Source organism: Salvelinus namaycush, chromosome 2, assembly GCF_016432855.1.
Source record: "Salvelinus namaycush isolate Seneca chromosome 2, SaNama_1.0, whole genome shotgun sequence".
Classification (NCBI taxonomy): domain Eukaryota; kingdom Metazoa; phylum Chordata; class Actinopteri; order Salmoniformes; family Salmonidae; genus Salvelinus; species Salvelinus namaycush.
In genome coordinates, this window is record NC_052308.1 from 42,052,046 (window position 1) to 42,060,576 (window position 8,531).

Here is an 8,531-nt window from a genome sequence, read left to right on the forward strand (position 1 = left end):
ATTAACAAGACGTTAAGCTTTTAAACGATGTAAGACACTTGTATTTTCATGAATGTTTAATATTACGAATTTTTATTTTTTTATTTGGCACTCTGCAATTTCACCGGATGTTGTCGAGATGGTGCGCTAGCGGCACGCCTATCCCAAAGAGGTTGTTTAAGCAAGTCAGCCATATCAGCTATGTTTTTATAAAGACAGTAAATGAGGCTGAATGAACTGTTTCGCTGCCAGACAACGCTCCGCTGATAGCCAGGTGTAGCAGTGGTAAGATGTTGGGACAGCTTTATGTAGGCCCTAACAGTTTGTGGGCACCGTTTGTCACCATTATAGTGCAATTCGTATATTGTTTAGTGTTGTAGTGGCATGCATTCCACTTTTATTTTTTTCTGCGCCCCACCAAGATGTACATGGTAAAATCGCCACAGCCTATCAAGTCACCATAACAAAACAGACTATAGATCAGTGTTGTGACCCAACTCGTTTTCATACCATTCAGGTTCCCGGGTGCTTATTTGGTGCCTAGCGTTCTGCTGGAGGTGAGTATCTCAGCTTGCGTTGCAACTTGTCAAGCCGAGGAAGAGATGGGATAGAAACATGGAGGATAGGAAGAGGGAAATAAAGAAGGGCTTGTGAATTTCTGGATTTCTTTTGAGTTTGAGGTGAAATATTAAGATAAAGAAGACGCTTTGTTAGGGATCGATTATTTCCGATGGGAGTAACCATGTTGCGTTACAAATGTCTGATTCGAGCTCAAACGTGTTGCAATGATGAGACCTGGTTGTATTTAGACTTTCGCGCGCGCTTTAGTTACAGTAGTTAGCAACATGTCAAAAGACATTGCAAATGTAGTCAAGGTTAGGGGGCTAGCAATTCAACGATTGCTGATATCATTGGTGTTATGTGATTTTTAAACTAGTTGTAACGACAACGGTGAAGAAAATGTGCTTCTTGAAGATAGCCTGTCAGTTGCTAGCTAGGTAAACTTGCCATTCAGTGTAATGACGACGTTAGCTTGCTAGCTAGCTACTTAGTTGTCACTCGACCCCTAGTTTGTGAACCAGTTTAAATTGACTATTGAGTCCACATCACTTCTTGACAAGCTACATTTTAGACTTCAAGGCATATTGTTACACCTACTATAATGTACAACAAATGTTATTCCCAATAACTTACTAAAATGAAAGGTAGCTGTGTGGCCTGACCAGTTCTGCTGCAGAATAATTCATTCAGCCATTCGCAAACATATCCCTCATTTACCAAAAGAACCCATCTAAACCGATAGTGACAACCTGGAAATGCACCCAATGATGGCATACTGCTTATGCCATAAACCCTTTTGTCAATTTGAACATAAGCAGATAGCTATGTCCATTAACAGTAAAATATTAATCTGCCTTCCCCATATCCTGGAAACACGACGTTGAATTTCATTGAATTCTACGTCGGTCATAAATGAGCGTTTGTATCGGGACATAAAAATCTATTTTAACTTACTTTACCAGTTCTCTGTGTGCTAGGTCCTTTGGAAGGTAGGAATGTGAGACAATATATCCACAGGAAAGTATATTTACATAAACGTTTCAAAGCACTGTTAGTGCCTATAGTGCATACGATAAATACATAAAGTATATCATACTGTACATTCAAAGTAACTTAGACCTCTTGACTTTTTCCACATTTTGTTACGTTACAGCCTTATTCTAAAATGGATTAAATTAATTGTTTTTCTCATCAATCTCCACACAATACCTCATAATGACAAAGCAAAAACAAGTTTTCAATTTCTTTTGCAATTGTATAAAAAAATAAAAACAACTACCTTATTTCTATAGTATTCAGACCCTTTTCTATGAGACTCGAAATTGAGCTCAGGTGCATCTTGTTTCCATTGATCATCCTTGAGATGTTTCTAAAACTTGATTGGAGTCCACCTGTGGTAAATTCATTTGATTGGACATGATTTGGGAAGGCATACACCTGTCTATAAGGTCCCACAGTTGACAGTGCATGTCAGCAAAGAAAAACAAGCCATGAGGTCAAGGGAATTGTATCGAGGCACAGATCTGGGGAAGGGTACCAAAACATTTCTGAAGCATTGAAGGTCCCCAAGAACACTGCCTGACCAAACTGAGAAATTAGGGGAGGGCATTGGTCAGGGAGGTGACCAAGAACCCGATGGTAACTTTGACAGAGTTCCTCTGTGGAGATGGGAGAACCTTCAATAAGGACAACCATCTCTGCAGCACTCCACCAATCAGGCTTTTGTGGTAGAGTGGCCAGACGGAAGCCACTCCTCAGTAAAAGACCCATGACAGCCCGGTTGAAGTTTGTCAAAAGGCACCTAAAGGACTCTGACCATGAGAAACAAGATTCTCTGGTTTGATGAAACCAAGGTTGAACTCTGGCCTGAATGCCAAGCGTCACGTCCGGAGGAAACCTGGCACCATCCCTAAAGTGAAGCGTGGTGGCAGCATCATGCTGTGGGGATATTTTGCAGTGACTGGGAGACTAGTCAGGATTGAGCGAAAGATGAACTGAGCAAAGTACAGAGAGAGCTTTTGATGAAAACCTGCTGGAGGACGGGACCACCGCATACATCCACCACACTCCCAATGGTATATTAACATCAAACCTGGGCCAGATACTGCATTCACCACTCCAGGAAAGGCTTGGTGAAAGCAATAGTTGTTGTCACCTTGTTTTCTTTGGTCCAGTCCCTCACACATCAGTTAGTATTACTTCTCAAAAGGATGGAAGGAAAGGGATCTCAAACATCCACTAACCTCTAACCCCTGCAGATGGGTATGACCCCAGTGCTGTGGAGGCAGTGCAGCTGGACGATGGCAGCACAGGGTACATCCACCACCCCTTGGGCTTTCAGTTTGGCAGCACAATCCTGACTCTGCAGCCTGGAGGAGCTGGCTGCGGACGACACCGCGGACACCATCACCACGCTGGAGAACTATGCCAATGTCTCTCTTTTTCAGTCTGTTCTATCACTCATCTCACATGTCCCTGTTTTGTGTGCATTCGTTCTGTCTCTTTCTCAGTTATTTCTCTTGCAGGCTCTGTTTTTCTTCCCCGGTCTCTTTTTGTCTTGCTCTCTCTCTCATACTAAGCAGTTGTACTTGTTGTGGTGACATAAACAATGTAGGACTTTGATTCATTATAACGCCAACTCTCCCCTTGACCATTTTCTCCCTAGATGACTGGGTCAAAGGTGGAGGTGGATGAGACCATGAACCGTACTAATGGACTCCAGGATATAGAGCCCATCGTACAGGGGTTCCCCTAAGGGTCAGCAGACATCTAAGAAGACTTTCGGCTGTGACTACGAGGGCTGTGGACGCCTCTACACCACAGCACACCACCTCATGGTACCACACACACACCCTCCACCCAACCCTTTTCGGTTAGTGTACCCCCTCGTGCATTTTACCAGTAGGTCTCATGAGTCTTCTCAAGTACCCCCTGTAGATAGGCCAATTTCCCCTAGTGGTCCTAGTACCCCTGGAACCACTACTCTACATTACATCACACACACCCTTCACCACAGTCAAATCGGATGCTCCGATACCGTTTGCCAGATGGTAACTAAGTAAACAGTCCGTGACTCATGTGACTGGAGTCCTTGATGATCTTCCTGTGCTTCCCTTGGAGGGCAGGGAGCTTGGTGGTGATGCAGCCGGTCAAGATGGTGCAGCTGTATAACTTCTTGAGGATCTGAGGGGCTATGCCAAATTTCTTCAGTTGCCTGAGGTTGAAGAGGCGCTGAAGCTTTTGACCCTCTCTACTGCAGCCCCGCTGATGCAGATGGGGACTTGCTCCCCCCCTGTTTACTGTAGTCCACAATCAACTCCTTGGTTTTGCTGACGTTGAGGAAGAGGCTGTTGTCCTGGCACCACTCTTCCATGGCTCTAACCTCCTCCCTGTAGTCTCTCTCGTCGTCGGCAATCAGACCCACCACCTTCGTGTCGTCGTGGGTGTACAGTGAGTACAGGAGGGGGCTGAGCACACATCCCTGGGGGGCCCCTGTGTGAGGGTCAGCGTGGCAGCGGTGTTGTTGCCTTCCCTCACCAGTTGGGGTCTGCCCGTCAGGAAGTCCAGGATCCAGTTGTAGAGGGAGGTGTTCAGACCCCGGGCCTGAGCTTAATGAGCTTGAAGGGGACTATGGTGTTGAAAGCTCAGCTGTAGTCAATGAACAGCATTCTCACATAGGTATTCCTCTTGTCCAGGTGGGATAGAGCCGAGTGCAGCGCAATGACGATTGCGTCGTCCGTGGATCTATTGGAGTGGTATGCAAATTGTAGTGGGTCCAGTGTGTCAGTTAAGGTGGAGCTGATGTGGTCCTTGAATAGCTTCTCAAAGCACTTCACGATGACAGAAGTCAGTGCTACAGGGCGATAGTCATTTAGGCAAGTTACAATGGCGGACATCATGAAGCATGTGGGATTACAGACTGGGACGGGAAGAGGTTGAGTATGTCCGTAAACACTCCAGCCCGCTGGTCTGTGGCATGCTCTGAGGACGCCGCCTGGGATACCGTCTGAGCCGGCTGCCTTGCGAGTATTCACACGCTTAAAAGTCTTACTCACGTTGGCCATAGAGATCGAGAGCTCACAGTCCCTTTGCGCACCGGGGGCCCTTGTAGGAGGATCGGTATTGTTTACCTCTGAGTCAGAAAAAGTGTTTTAGCTGGTCTGGGAGAAGGGCATCAGTGTTTGCCACACAGCTGGCTTTCCCTTTATAAGCCGTAATCGTTTGTAGTCCTTTCCACATGCGTCGCCACCTCAAGATACCAAACACCACACACTTGTTACCACATGACAAGATGTAAATGTTATACTAACGTTGCCCCCTCTCTTGTTAGGTGCATGAGCGGGCTCACACAGCTGCCCGGCCATACGGGTGTGACGTGTGGAAAGGCGTTCGCCACAGGTTACGGGCTGAAGAGTCACCTGCGAACACACACTGGAGAGAAACCATACACGTGTCCTGAAGACATATGCTTCAAGGCCTTCAAAACCTCCGGAGACCTCCAGAAACACGTCCGCACACACACAGGTAGCAGGACACACACACACCCTGCATCTTTCCCCCACCACTTCTTTTCTTTCCTCAGTTTTTCTCCCCCCTCTTTTTCAGTCACTTTCTCTTTCCCTCAGTCTCCTCATATCTCTGTACTTCTCCACTGTGTGTAGAAAACATTAGGAATGCCTGCTCTTTCGGTAACATAGACTGACCAGGTGAATCCAGGTGAAAGCTATGATCTCTTATTGATGTCACCTGTTATATCCACTTCAATCAGTGTAGATGAAGGAGAGGAGCGGTTAAAAAATGATTTTTTTTGCCTTGAGATATGGATTGTGTATGTGTGCCATTCAGAGCAAGACAAAATATCTAAGTGCCTTTGAACAGGGTAGTAGGCCAGGCGCACCGGTTTGAGTGTGTCAAGAACTGCAGCGCTACTGGGTTTTTCACGCTCAACAGTTTACCGTGTGTATCAAGAATGGTCCACCACCCACCCAAAGGACATCTAGCCAACAACAGACCAGTGGTCGAAAACGGGTCATTGATGAAAGAGGACAAAGGAGGCTGACACGAATTGTGCAGAGCAACAGACGGGCTACAGTTCAACTGACAGTCCAGTACAACATTGGTGCCCAAAGACCCATCAAATAATGCACAACTCGTTGTACCTTGACACGAATGGGGTATGGCAGTCGATGACCTGAGTTTCACTTCCTTCAGCAAAAAAATAAAATGCGGTTGCAGTGGGCTAAGGAACGAAAACACTGGACACTGGAGAATTAGAAAAACATGGCCTGGTCTGATGAATCCCGGTTCCTGCTGTTTCATGCTGATGGGAGGACTAGGGTATGGAGAAAACCACGAGTCTTTGCATATGTGTTATGCCACGTGTCATCATTGCAGGCTAGGGATGATGGTGTGGGGTGTGTTTTCATGGCACACGTTGGGCCCCTTGATAAAAAATGAAGCAACGTTTGAATGCCACAGCATATCTGAACATCGTTTCCAATCAGGTGCATCCCTTCATGGCGGCAGTGTATCTATCTGCAAATGTAGTTCTTCAGCAGGATAATGCCCAATGCCACAAGGTTAGGATTGACCAGGAATGGTTCCACGAACATGACAGCCAATTTGACACAACTGTGGGAAGCATTGGAGTCAACATGGGTCAGCATCCCTGTGGAAATCTTTCGACACCTTGTAGAGTCCATGCCCCTGATGAATTGAGGCTGTTCTGAGGACAAAAGGGGGGTTGCAACTCAATATTAGGAAGGTCTTCCCAATGTTTTGTACACCTCAGTGTAGACCTCTTACGCTACCTCTCACTTTCTCTCTCTCGTTTTCTCCTTTTTGTCTTTCCCTCCTTGTTTCCTTACCTCTTGTTCGATGGGACACTGTTCAAGTGCCCGTTCAAGGGCTGTACGTGCTCTTCCCCCATATCTCTATCTTTTCTTCTCTCAATCTCTTCCCCTGACATTTTGTCTTTCTCTCTGTCAGGTGAGAAGCCATTTAAGTGTCCGTTTGAGGGGTGTGGTCGTTCCTTCACCACCTCGAACATCAGGAAGGTCCACATCAGAACACACACGGGAGAGCGCCCCTACATGTGCCCTGAACCCTCCTGCGGACGAAGCTTCACCAGTGCCACCAACTACAAGAACCACATGAGAATACACACGGGTAGGACGCACCCCAAGATAAAACACACACTACTAATACTACATGAGAATACACACGGGTGAGCGATTTTACATGACTGTTTAGTTAGATACTTCACATTAAATAAGTACTCCTCTTTCTCTCTCTCCCCTGCTCCCTCCCTCTTTCTATCTCCTTCTCTCTCCTTTAGGAGAGAAGCCCTACCTGTGTACAGTACCTGGCTGTGGGAAGCGATTTACAGAGTACTCCAGCCTGTACAAGCACCATGTGGTTCACACACACTGCAAACCCTAAACCTGCATCCACTGTGGCAAGACCTACAGACAGCCCTCCACACTGGCCATGCACAAACGCACCACGCACAGACTGAGGCCACAGGGGACAGGGAAGGTATGTAGAGACACACACACTCATAATAAACATCAGCTGTGGACTCATTTCCTCTTGAAGATCTTAACAGTATTCAATTCGTTGAGGGAGCTCTGTTAACCTGAGCCGCGGTGCAACGGACCATGGCCCGTGACGTGAACGGACAAAAGCGGTGAGGGAGGAGCTCCCTTCTCAAATTGAACAATAATCTGCGCCGCTCGGTCATGTTGTCAACAAGGCAGCATGGTGCGTCGTCCAGAAACATACAATCTATTATGTGAGAACACAGAATCCTACTCATTACTCCACGTGCTCCATCTAGCCTAGGCTACGTCACGTTTGTTTTAAGCCGACTTTGCCGCGGGCTTTGAACGGGGCACCTGGCTCATGACCGGGAGGCTGCCCGCTTCCAAAACAAATGCAATCACTTTTAACACGGTGCTAACTCCTCACCGGAGTAACCCGGGCCAGATAATCGAATCCCCTCATTCGTTAATGACCCGCCTCTCCGTTTTCTCTTTTGCAAAAGCGATGAATGACCATTCACAGGCCTCCTTCCTGGAAGGGGCGGCGCAGAAAGAGGATGGGTCGGATTCCCAGACGTCATTGGCTCTCAGGTAGTCCTACGTTCCTATCTAGTGATTCCAATTGTGTGATATGGAAAGAAAAGGCGCATACATTTTCCATTCCCATTCTTTTGATAGCTGCGTGCTCAGTTCTAGTACATGCTGTCACCACAGTCCCAAGCTGTTCTGTTTCTCAGAACTTGAGTGTATTATAAAAACAGTTGGTTCTCTTCTGGCAGGTGGGTCTGTCGGAAGAGGACCTACAGGCGCTTGGCACGGCTATCACCATGGTAATGCGGGACAACCATCTCCCTGCCGGCCCAGCAGACGGACACGACCGCCATGGGACACCGCCACATTACCATGGTTACAGGGGAGGGCAAGGAGCTGCAGCAGGTAGGTTACACGCACGTATTCCTTAGCCGACACTAGGCTAAATGTATGAAGCAGTATTTGCTCTTGCATGTCAATGTTTGTGCTGTAAAGTGGATCATCATGTTTCTGGTGGTTTGTCTTTCCAGGTTGCCATAGTGACGTCGGAGGGTGTTATGACAGGTGGCTCGCAGGGCTCTGGCCCTCACTACCAGCAGGTGGCGCTGCTGGCCACGGCTAACGGCACACCGATTGCTTTTCAGGTCAGTTCATACACACAGAGGTTAAGAACTTGTCGAGTTGCACTCTTAGCATTATACACCCGACCTCCCGGGTGGCGCAGTGGTCTAGGGCACTGCATCGCAGTGCTAGCTGCGCCACCAGAGTCTCTGGGTTCGCGCCCAGGCTCTGTCGCAGCCGGCCGCAACCGGGAGGTCCGTGGGGCGACGCACAATTGGCATAGCGTCGTCCGGGTTAGGGAGGGTTTGGCCAGTAGGGATATCCTTGTCTCAGTATGTAAAAAATGTAATAAAATGT

At 47.5% G+C, this 8,531-nt stretch overlaps 1 pseudogene; it reads left to right on the forward strand.

Moving 5' to 3' along the window:
- Positions 1-401: 401 nt before the first annotated feature.
- Positions 402-8,257, forward strand: LOC120021724 (annotated as a pseudogene).
- The last annotated feature ends 274 nt before the right edge of the window (positions 8,258-8,531 follow it).